Source organism: Montipora capricornis, chromosome 1 (assembly GCF_036669925.1).
Source record: "Montipora capricornis isolate CH-2021 chromosome 1, ASM3666992v2, whole genome shotgun sequence".
In the NCBI taxonomy this organism is placed as follows: Eukaryota; Metazoa; Cnidaria; class Anthozoa; order Scleractinia; family Acroporidae; genus Montipora; species Montipora capricornis.
The window spans coordinates 46,811,733-46,821,732 of NC_090883.1; the positions used below are offsets into that span (position 1 = coordinate 46,811,733).

A 10,000-nucleotide genomic window follows, 5' to 3' on the forward strand; every position below is an offset into this window, starting at 1 on the left:
TTTTGTAACTCCATAAAAAGTCTGTAAAATTTAACACATTTTCGTCCTTACGATGACATAAAATGTGTACAAAATCTCAATAAAATCTATGTAAATTGAAGGAAAACTTTACAGAGATTTTATGCGATAAGTACAAAATGTCTGTAAAATCTCTTTACTTTCTCTGTAAAATTTACACGAGAAAAAATCTCTGTAAATCCATCCATATAAAATGTCAGTGTTATCTCTGTAAAAAGTGAGTGAGAAGAATGCATGAAATGTCTATAAAATGTCTACAAAAACCCTCAAAAAACTGGAGGGGAAAAGTATGTGAAATGTTTTTAAAATGTTGGTGTTTTAGTGCACAAAATCTCCGCAAAATGTTCACAGTATCTCTGTAAATTAAGTATTTAAAACCTGACAGAAGGCAGGAAATGTCAATAAAATGTCTGTAAAACTGGAGGGGTAAAGTATGTGAAATGTTTTTAAAATGTTGGTGTTTTAGTGCACAAAATCTCAGCAAAATGTTTACAATATCTCTGTAAATAATAGCATTTAAAACCTGACATAAGCCAGGAAATGTTAATAAAAAGTGAAATGGATGAAAGGTTAGTCGATTTTACGTAGAAAAAAGAACAAGTTCTAGAGTTTGTGAATGCATAAATTTTTATTTCAAATCTAAAAATAATCATTTGTTTATATTACTTTCAATAGAATCTAAGTGTACCATAAAATTCTTGCAATAAGTTCAATAAAATAATTCAATTAATAACATGAGTTGCCATGGCAACTTTTTCTACAGTGCCAGAATGGTGTCCACTTTCGAAAAAACCCACGTCCTATGAATGCGATTTGTCAACCATGATTTATAGCTGATGAAATGGTACAATGTATACTCGTGAAACTTGGGAATAATTCCACTTGTGTTTTGTCCAAAATCAAATAATTTTTCTTGCCTTAAGGTTTATGAAATTATTTGATTTTGGACAAAGCATGTGTGAAATTATTCCCTAAATTCACTCATCACTATTTGATAACCCATACAAATTCATCAAATAAGGAATAAAATATATGTAAGGGATTTCATTATTATTAAATAAGTATAAAAATCTGGCTTATTTTACCCCAATTACAAATAAAGTTGTTAGAAATGGGCACGGCTTATCTGCGAGAAGATCTGAAAAAGGCTGCCTCTGGTGGCCAGTTTTCCATCTTTGCATCCACTTTTATGCCTAATCGCATGTACTAAGCTACAAACGTTCTGCTCATGTTCTTGTTGTAATGCAAAAAAATCTATGGCAAAACTGTGTTTAAGAAATTCCTGTCAACAAATACCAGAAAAAGATCAATCATATGTCCAAGTTGGTAAAAACGATGTTCATTACATTAAAGTGCTAAAATTACATTAAAGTATTTTCCGTTTCAATATTAGTGAATAGTGAGTTAACGTTCGATGAACAGTGGATGAACTTGACTTCTAAAGACTAGACTTTGGATTTCTTTTGTTTTCTGTCAAAAAACGTTTTTCCGTAAATTTGAGCTGGTAAGGTCAGGGTGCAGCTTACCTCCGGGTTTACAGTTCACCTGCCAGTTCAGTTGGGTAATACTAGCATACTAAAACAAATTAACCGCATGGATTACCTGCATGGGTACACCTACTTTTCAAGTTACATCAAACTGTATGAGGTGTGCCACCCGCCAGTTCCGATGAAAAATACTACAAATTAGTATACTATGACAAATTAACTGCATGGTTAGACCGAATTTACAAGTTACATCAAACTGTATGAGGTGTGCCACCCGCCACTTCCAATGAAAAATACTACAAATTAGTATCCTATGACAAATTAACTGCATGGTTAGACCGAATTTACAAGTTACATCGAACTGTATGAGGTGCGCCACCCGCCAGTTCAGATGAAAAATACTACAAATTAGTATACTATGACAAATTAACTGTATGGTTAGACCGAATTTACAAGTTACACCGAACTGTATGAGGTGTGCCACCCGCCAGTTCAGATGAAAAATACTACAAATTAGTATACCATGACAAATTAACTGCATGGTTAGACCGAATTTACAAGTTACATCAAACTGTATGAGGTGTGCCACCCGCCAGTTCAGATGAAAAATACAACAAATTAGTATACTATGACAAATTAACTGCATGGTTAGACCGAATTTACAAGTTACATCGAACTGTATGAGGTGTGCCACCCGCCAGTTCAGATGAAAAATACTACAAATTAGTATACCATGACAAATTAACTGCATGGTTAGACCGAATTTACAAGTTACATCGAACTGTATGAGGTGTGCCACCCGCCAGTTCAGATGAAAAATACTACAAGTTAGTATACTATGACAAATTAACTGTATGGTTAGACCGAATTTACAAGTTACATCGAACTGTATGAGGTGTGCCACCCGCCAGTTCAGATGAAAAATACTACAAATTAGTATACCATGACAAATTAACTGCATGGTTAGACCGAATTTACAAGTTACACCGAACTGTATGAGGTGTGCCACCCGCCAGTTCCGATGAAAAATTCAACAAATTAGTATACTATGACAAATTAACTGCATGGTTAGACCGAATTTACAAGTTACACCGAACTGTATGAGGTGTGCCACCCGCCAGTTCCGATGAAAAATACAACAAATTAGTATACTATGACAAATTAACTGCATGGTTAGACCGAATTTACAAGTTACATCGAACTGTATGAGGTGTGCCACCTGCCAGTTCAGATGAAAAATACTACAAATTAGTATACTATGACAAATTAACTGCATGGTTTTTAAGTCACAAGGGAGAAGCATAAATCCACAAAACGCCATTCAGGGAACGTTTTCCAGAGACTTTGCCCCGCCCCGTACGAGACAACGAGATGTCTCATACGGGATGTCAATGTCATTTCAAGTAATGTCCTTGATGGAACGAAAAAGACTTAGCGATAACTGTAAGCTACTGTAAGAAAAACAAAAGCGGTGCATTAATACTATTTTTTTCTGGTAATCCCAGGGCGTTCTCCTATTCCAACACAGCAATGAGTCCATAGATTGAAGGGCGTTTGTCCCGGGGTCTTCATTTTATTTTTGACACACCCGCCCGGATTCTCCAAAATTACTCGTTTAGCAACTCTCAGTGAATTTGCAGTCCTCATGGGTAGCAAGTCTAGAATATCGAATACTATTTTTCTCCGAAATGGTTGATCATTTGGGGACTTGGTCGAGGAGAACATGTAAGGAGAATATATGTTGATAGATCGGAAGGTGTTCCACTTTTTTTCTATAATTATCAGCTATTGTTTTCAACGGTTCGCTCTCCTCTTTCACAATCAAGATTCGACACCAGCTTTTAAGAGATTTGACTATATTATCTCCTGAAGATTGGCCCTGTATCAAAGAAAACAAAATTAAGGATATTAATGTTAACTGATTTTCCTTCAGGTTACACAAATACATGTACATAGAAAATTGACTGAGTACCCAAGAGAGACAGAATTACCAGTTGGTACAAAATAATAATGATTACAAAAATTGGTTCTACCTTCAGAAAATAATAGTCCAAAACTAGGCTGACTACCCAAGAGAGACAGAACTCGTTAGTACAAAATAATAATAATTTATAAAATTATTTACAAAACTGGTTCTGCCTTCAGATAACAACAGTCCAAACTATACTGACTACCCAAGAGAGACAGAACTCATTAGTACAAAATAATAATTATTACAAAATTGGCTCTGCCTTCAACAACAGTCCAAAACTGGACTGACTACCCAAGAGAGACAAAACTCATTAGTACAAAACAATAATTATTACAAAATTGGTTCTGCCTTCAGATAACAACAGTCCAAACTGGACTGACTACCCAAGAGAGACAGAACTCGTTAGTGCAAAATAATAATTATTACAAAATTGGGTCTGCCTTCAGATAACAACAGTCCAAACTGGACTGACTACCCAAGAGAGACAGAACTCATTAGTACAAAATAATAGTTATTACAAAATTGGTTCTGCCTTCAGATAACAACAGTCCAAACTATACTGATTACCCAAGAGAGACAGAACTCATTAGCACAAAATAATTATTATTACAACATTGGTTCTGCCTTCAGATAACAACAGTCCAAAACTGGACTGACTACCCAAGAGAGACAGAACTCATTAGTACATTTAATAATTATTATTACAAAATTGGTTCTGCCTTCAGATAACAACAGTCCAAAACGGGACTGACCACCCAAGAGAGACAGACCTCATTAGCACAAAATAATAATTATTACAAAATTGGTTCTGCCTTCAGATAACAACAGTCCAAACTGGACTGACTACCCAAGAGAGACAGAAATCATTAGTACAAAATAATGATTATTACAAAATTGGTTCTGCCTTCAGATAACAACAGTCCAAAACTGGACTGACTACCCAAGACGGACAGAACTCATTAGTACAAAATAATAATTATTACAAAATTGGTTCTGCCTTCAGATAACAAGAGTAAAAAATGGACTGACTACCCGAGAGAGACAGAACTCGTTAGGGTAAAATAAAAATGATGAAAAAGAGACTGGTTGTGCCTTTTGATAACAAAAGTCAAAAACAGACTATCACATACAAGAAATTATTTAAAATGCAATCTGTTTTGCAATAATAATTTAATATTATAGATACTTTTAAAGATTACATCGAAACTGATCAATGTACAATGTACTTCAGGTCTGGTTAAGCTAGCAGCTTAAGGCTGTATTCTGTCTATTACATATATGTAGTCTGTTTCAGTCTGACCTCTACTCAAAAACAACAAACAGCACTTTCCTATGCTGAATTTCTCATTGGGCTAGCTCTGGGGCATTGAGGTACACAAGCAACCCCACCGTGACAAGGTATGGACTATGAGGTGGTTGCAAAGTACAAAATGATCAGAAAATCATCTGGCATTACACATAGTAAACTCCCAGGAGTCAATCGGTTTAGTAAAAATTTACAAACTAACAAACAAAACAAATGACAAATTATCCTAATGATCTTTTGCTTATTAGCTTGGCTCCACATAACAAGCTAAATTATGCTTCACGAATTATTATTATTATTATCATTATCATTATCATTATTAGGATATGTTGGGCAACTTTGTTTTCCATGCTCGACTGGTTATTTCATATTTAACAAGCCTGAACGCAATCATAATAGTTTTATTGAAAATGCCCCCAAAATAGAGAGAAATCTACTGACTTCATTGTGTAACTGTATATTTTCAGCTGACATGTACCCTTTCCATCATTTTGTAGAGCATGGAATATTAGCTCATATACTAGGATGGCAGGGCCAATGAAAACTTCTGAATTGTATTACACAATGATAAAATTTTTAATATTTATTATGTTTATAGACATCACAAAATTTACATACAGTCTCACTTTGAAAGAGAGCACAAAACAATTTATCCCATTGGTCTCTGTGCAATGTACATGTATGTAGTGTTTCCATGGTACTTTGAGAAATACAAGAGTTTCCTTAAATAACAGTTACCTACCTTTTAGAAAAGCCCCATTCAAGACAATCTCCACCTGCCCTTTTTAGCTGCCAAAGACCTAATACATTGCCCTGAAACAAAAAATTAATATGGACATATGAAAACCCTACCAGGTCAGCTTCATGACCCGACATAATGGTTATGGTAGGAGCTGTGGAAATTTGACCCGCTAGAATTCCTTGTTGACACCCTGGCTTACAAGCTTATATGGAAGCCTGTGACAACATCCCAAAGTGTCCACCTTACCAAACTGACCATTTTGTACAAGTAATAAAATCAATAATAATTATTTATTGTTGAATTTTTCATACTTTTTTATTGATAATGTCTGATTTAGTGTTTCACTCATAAATTTGATCTTTTTTTGAGGGTGCCTGGGCATAAAGCACTCAAAGCACTAGCTTGTGAGATTTCCCATATCCAATTAAAACAGTGGAGCAATCATGCCAAAAATTGTCCCTTAAAACAAACGTTTTGCGATATAAGAATTCCTCAAGATGGCTTTTAGTGTATTGTTATGAATATGCTATTTCCGAGTTCCTGTCTGCTTCCTCTTCAAAGCGAGTCTAAGTGCGAAGTCTTTGTGATGGTAATTAGATCTACATGTACATATGAATGAAAACTAATTTTCAGGAGAAAAACTTTGCACTTAGACTCGCTTTGAAGAGGAGGCAGACATGAACTCCGAAATGGCTTATTAGATTAACAACCCTCTCCCTCCTGAGAGTGACATTTATAGATTTTACTCTGAAATGGTGACACAGTGAGTAAATAGATTGTATAACCTCAGGTATATGCTACCCAAGAGGTTACAAAGTGAACTGGTGACACAATGAGTTAATAGATTGTATACCTCAGGTATATGCTACCCAAGAGGTTACAAAGTGAAATGGTGACACAGTGAGTCATGGATTGTATACATGTACCTCAGGTATATGCTACCCAAGAGGTTACAAAGTGAAATGGTGACACAGTGAGTTATGGATTGTATACCTCAGGTATATGCTACCCAAGAGGTTACAAAGTGAAATGGTGACACAGTGAGTTAATAGATTGTATAACCTCAGGTATATGCTACCCAAGAGGTTACAAAGTGAACTGGTGACACAGTGAGTTAATAGATTGTATACCTCAGGTATATGCTACCCAAGAGGTTACAAAGTGAAATGGTGACACAGTGAGTTATGGATTGTATACCTCAGGTATATGCTACCCAAGAGGTTACAAAGTGAAATGGTGACACAGTGAGTCATGGATTGTATACCTCAGGTATATGCTACCCAAGAGGTTACAAAGTGAAATGGTGACACAGTGAGTTATGGATTGTATACCTCAGGTATATGCTACCCAAGAGGTTACAAAGTGAAATGGTGACACAGTGAGTTAATAGATTGTATAACCTCAGGTATATGCTACCCAAGAGGTTACAAAGTGAACTGGTGACACAGTGAGTTAATAGATTGTATACCTCAGGTATATGCTACCCAAGAGGTTACAAAGTGAACTGGTGACACAGTGAGTTAATAGATTGTATAACCTCAGGTATATGCTACCCAAGAGGTTACAAAGTGAACTGGTGACACAGTGAGTTAATAGATTGTATACCTCAGGTATATGCTACCCAAGAGGTTACAAAGTGAAATGGTGACACAGTGAGTCATGGATTGTATACCTCAGGTATATGCTACCCAAGAGGTTACAAAGTGAAATGGTGACACAGTGAGTTATGGATTGTATACCTCAGGTATATGCTACCCAAGAGGTTACAAAGTGAAATGGTGACACAGTGAGTTAATAGATTGTATAACCTCAGGTATATGCTACCCAAGAGGTTACAAAGTGAACTGGTGACACAGTGAGTTAATAGATTGTATACCTCAGGTATATGCTACCCAAGAGGTTACAAAGTGAAATGGTGACACAGTGAGTTAATAGATTGTATAACCTCAGGTATATGCTACCCAAGAGGTTACAAAGTGAACTGGTGACACAGTGAGTTAATAGATTGTATACCTCAGGTATATGCTACCCAAGAGGTTACAAAGTGAAATGGTGACACAGTGAGTTATGGATTGTATACCTCAGGTATATGCTACCCAAGAGGTTACAAAGTGAAATGGTGACACAGTGAGTTATGGATTGTATACCTCAGGTATATGCTACCCAAGAGGTTACAAAGTGAAGTGGTGACACAGTGAGTTAACAGATTGTATAACCTAAGGTATATGTGAGCCAAGAGGTTACAAAGTAAAATGGTGTGACAGTGAGTTAAGGATTGTATACCTCAGGTATATGCTACACAATTAATTATCAATAGCATAGCTGTAAATTTAATTTTGTATACTCTTTCGCATCAACTTTTAGGCCATGCCTTAACTTGCTTTTTCTGTGCACTTAGATCGCTTAGAAGTAATTCCAGGTTTCACCTGAAAGGATTGTGATTGTGCATAGACCTCAAAAACCCAACTCCTCCCGCTCACCTCCCAAATACACAAGAATGTCAATTAAAATAGCTACAAGCTTCGTGTACTTACTCCTGTTCCACTTAATTTTGTCAGATTTATCATCATTGTCTGCCACCCTTCATCTGGGATTCTGGCCTCAAAAGAACCCAGTCGGGAAGTCGAAATTTGTCCGGACATCCGGAACAATAACCAAGCGATCAAGCCCACAGAACTGCCTTATCTTGGACAATCAAAGAAATTGGATAATTTATATTTTGGTCAAATTGATGGAAATAAGATTTGTCATCAAGATACTTTATTTGGGTGGGATTGACGGAGGTATTGACAATTAATGGGAGACCAAAGCGAGATAATCTCCCAGGCGGTTTCTTCTGAAGTGTAACCGACCTTTCAGTGAAATCTAGTGTCAAAGGAGTAATCTTATTAAGCGCCCAGTCCAAAATTTAGCTCGCTCTGGCTCCTCGTGCATGAGAAACCAGTGAAGGTACATGTAGGTAGGTACACATGTGACAAGGGAGTAACTACAGAATAACCGGCCACTATTGTGCTCTTGTAGTGGCATCGTTTGAAGAACAAGGCATCTGCAAGTGGCGAATAAGGGGCTGGGTATACAGAGATCCATATATTACATGTAATTCCCTATTCGTTATTATTGTTATTGCCTTAAATGGCCTTAATACAATATTTAAAGTGAAATTACTAAGGGAGTAGGTCTGCAAAAGTAATGACTGTGCTGAGGCCCTCCTTGGCGTTTTGGGAAACGAAGGAAAATGGCTATTTTGAACTGGGGAACAGAGGAAAAATGACAAAATGTCTTAGGAACAAGGCGACATAAACAATTTTAGGGAGCAAAAAGCCGGGTACAAGTTTGAAAGTAAATTGGGCGGGAAACAAGGCAACAAAACTTTAAAATTTTATGCCATTTAAACTTAAATCAGGTTTGTAAGTAAGATGACGACTTACCGAAAACACCTCCGGCAGTCTTTTGCTTTTCGGATCTTTTGAATCTTCCCGCCCATTCGCTAAATGTAGCTGTTCGGCCAGGCCACCCTTTGTTCCAAACGTTCGTAGAACTCCCTTTACGTTTTGAAGAAGGTCTCTATTTTTGCCATGAAGTCTTCACCGATTAGCCCTTTCGGAGACTGTCTGAGGTTGAATCATGTCACTGGCGTGTATCTTTGAGGCGAATGCTGATTATCTGACCTGAATTGTCGTTGCCCTTTCTTCCGGATTCCGTCGATGTTTACTGGGTTTATTTGGTGGAATGCGTGCTATTTCACCCGCACAAAATGTTAAGGAATCGCAAAGATCCAATTTTGGTCGTACAACAAGGGAAAAAGAGAGGAAGAGCACATGCATTGATCGCCCGCGCGAAAACCAAACCGATAATTCAAACCGATCTCGTTCCCAGAGTCTTTGCGGCGGGGCAATTCATAATGGCGGACAAAGTGTCCACAATCCTTCTCTTTGTGCCAACATCCAATCACAACCCGTTGCGAGCCCAGTGCGATTCCTGGGGCGCTTTCATTTTGGGTGGAAAAGCCGGGGAGAATTTTCTGCTTTAAAGGTGCAGAGCAAATTTCCTCAATCAAAATATGGAACGGGGGAAAGTGTGTTCCTTTTGAGATTTCCTTTTCTGTTTTTCTCAAGAGACTGGATACTAATCATTTAGAATAACAAATATGGCTGCCGGATTTTCGATCATTACTTCATAAGAAGTAATTCTCACCTGCAGCTACGGGCTATGAAAGCACCCACGTTAATTGACTGAAACCCGCACGATTAATTTGGGCAGCTAAACACCAATGCTATTTTTTTTTTCTTTTTTCAAGGAGCATGGTAAAGTCTGCTTACTAGCCTACATTACTTTCTCAATCTCATTCTGTGCTGGGACTCCTATATCACAAAGGCCTTGATTTACATGTTATTTGCATGATTCATCCCAGCAATTTACATGAAATTTGCACACAAAAACTATTTTATGGCCGGGTTGTGTCAATTTACATAGAT

The 10,000-nt window shown here is 37.0% G+C and overlaps 1 long non-coding RNA gene across 1 annotated transcript; it reads right to left on the reverse strand.

Moving 5' to 3' along the window:
• Positions 1-5,494: 5,494 nt before the first annotated feature.
• LOC138053776 (uncharacterized) lies at positions 5,495-9,162 on the reverse strand. Its single transcript, XR_011133245.1, has 3 exons — positions 8,954-9,162; positions 8,060-8,210; positions 5,495-5,596 (listed from the first exon to the last, which is right to left on the reverse strand). It is a non-coding gene; the product is annotated as an uncharacterized lncRNA (long non-coding RNA).
• Positions 9,163-10,000: the final 838 nt, after the last annotated feature.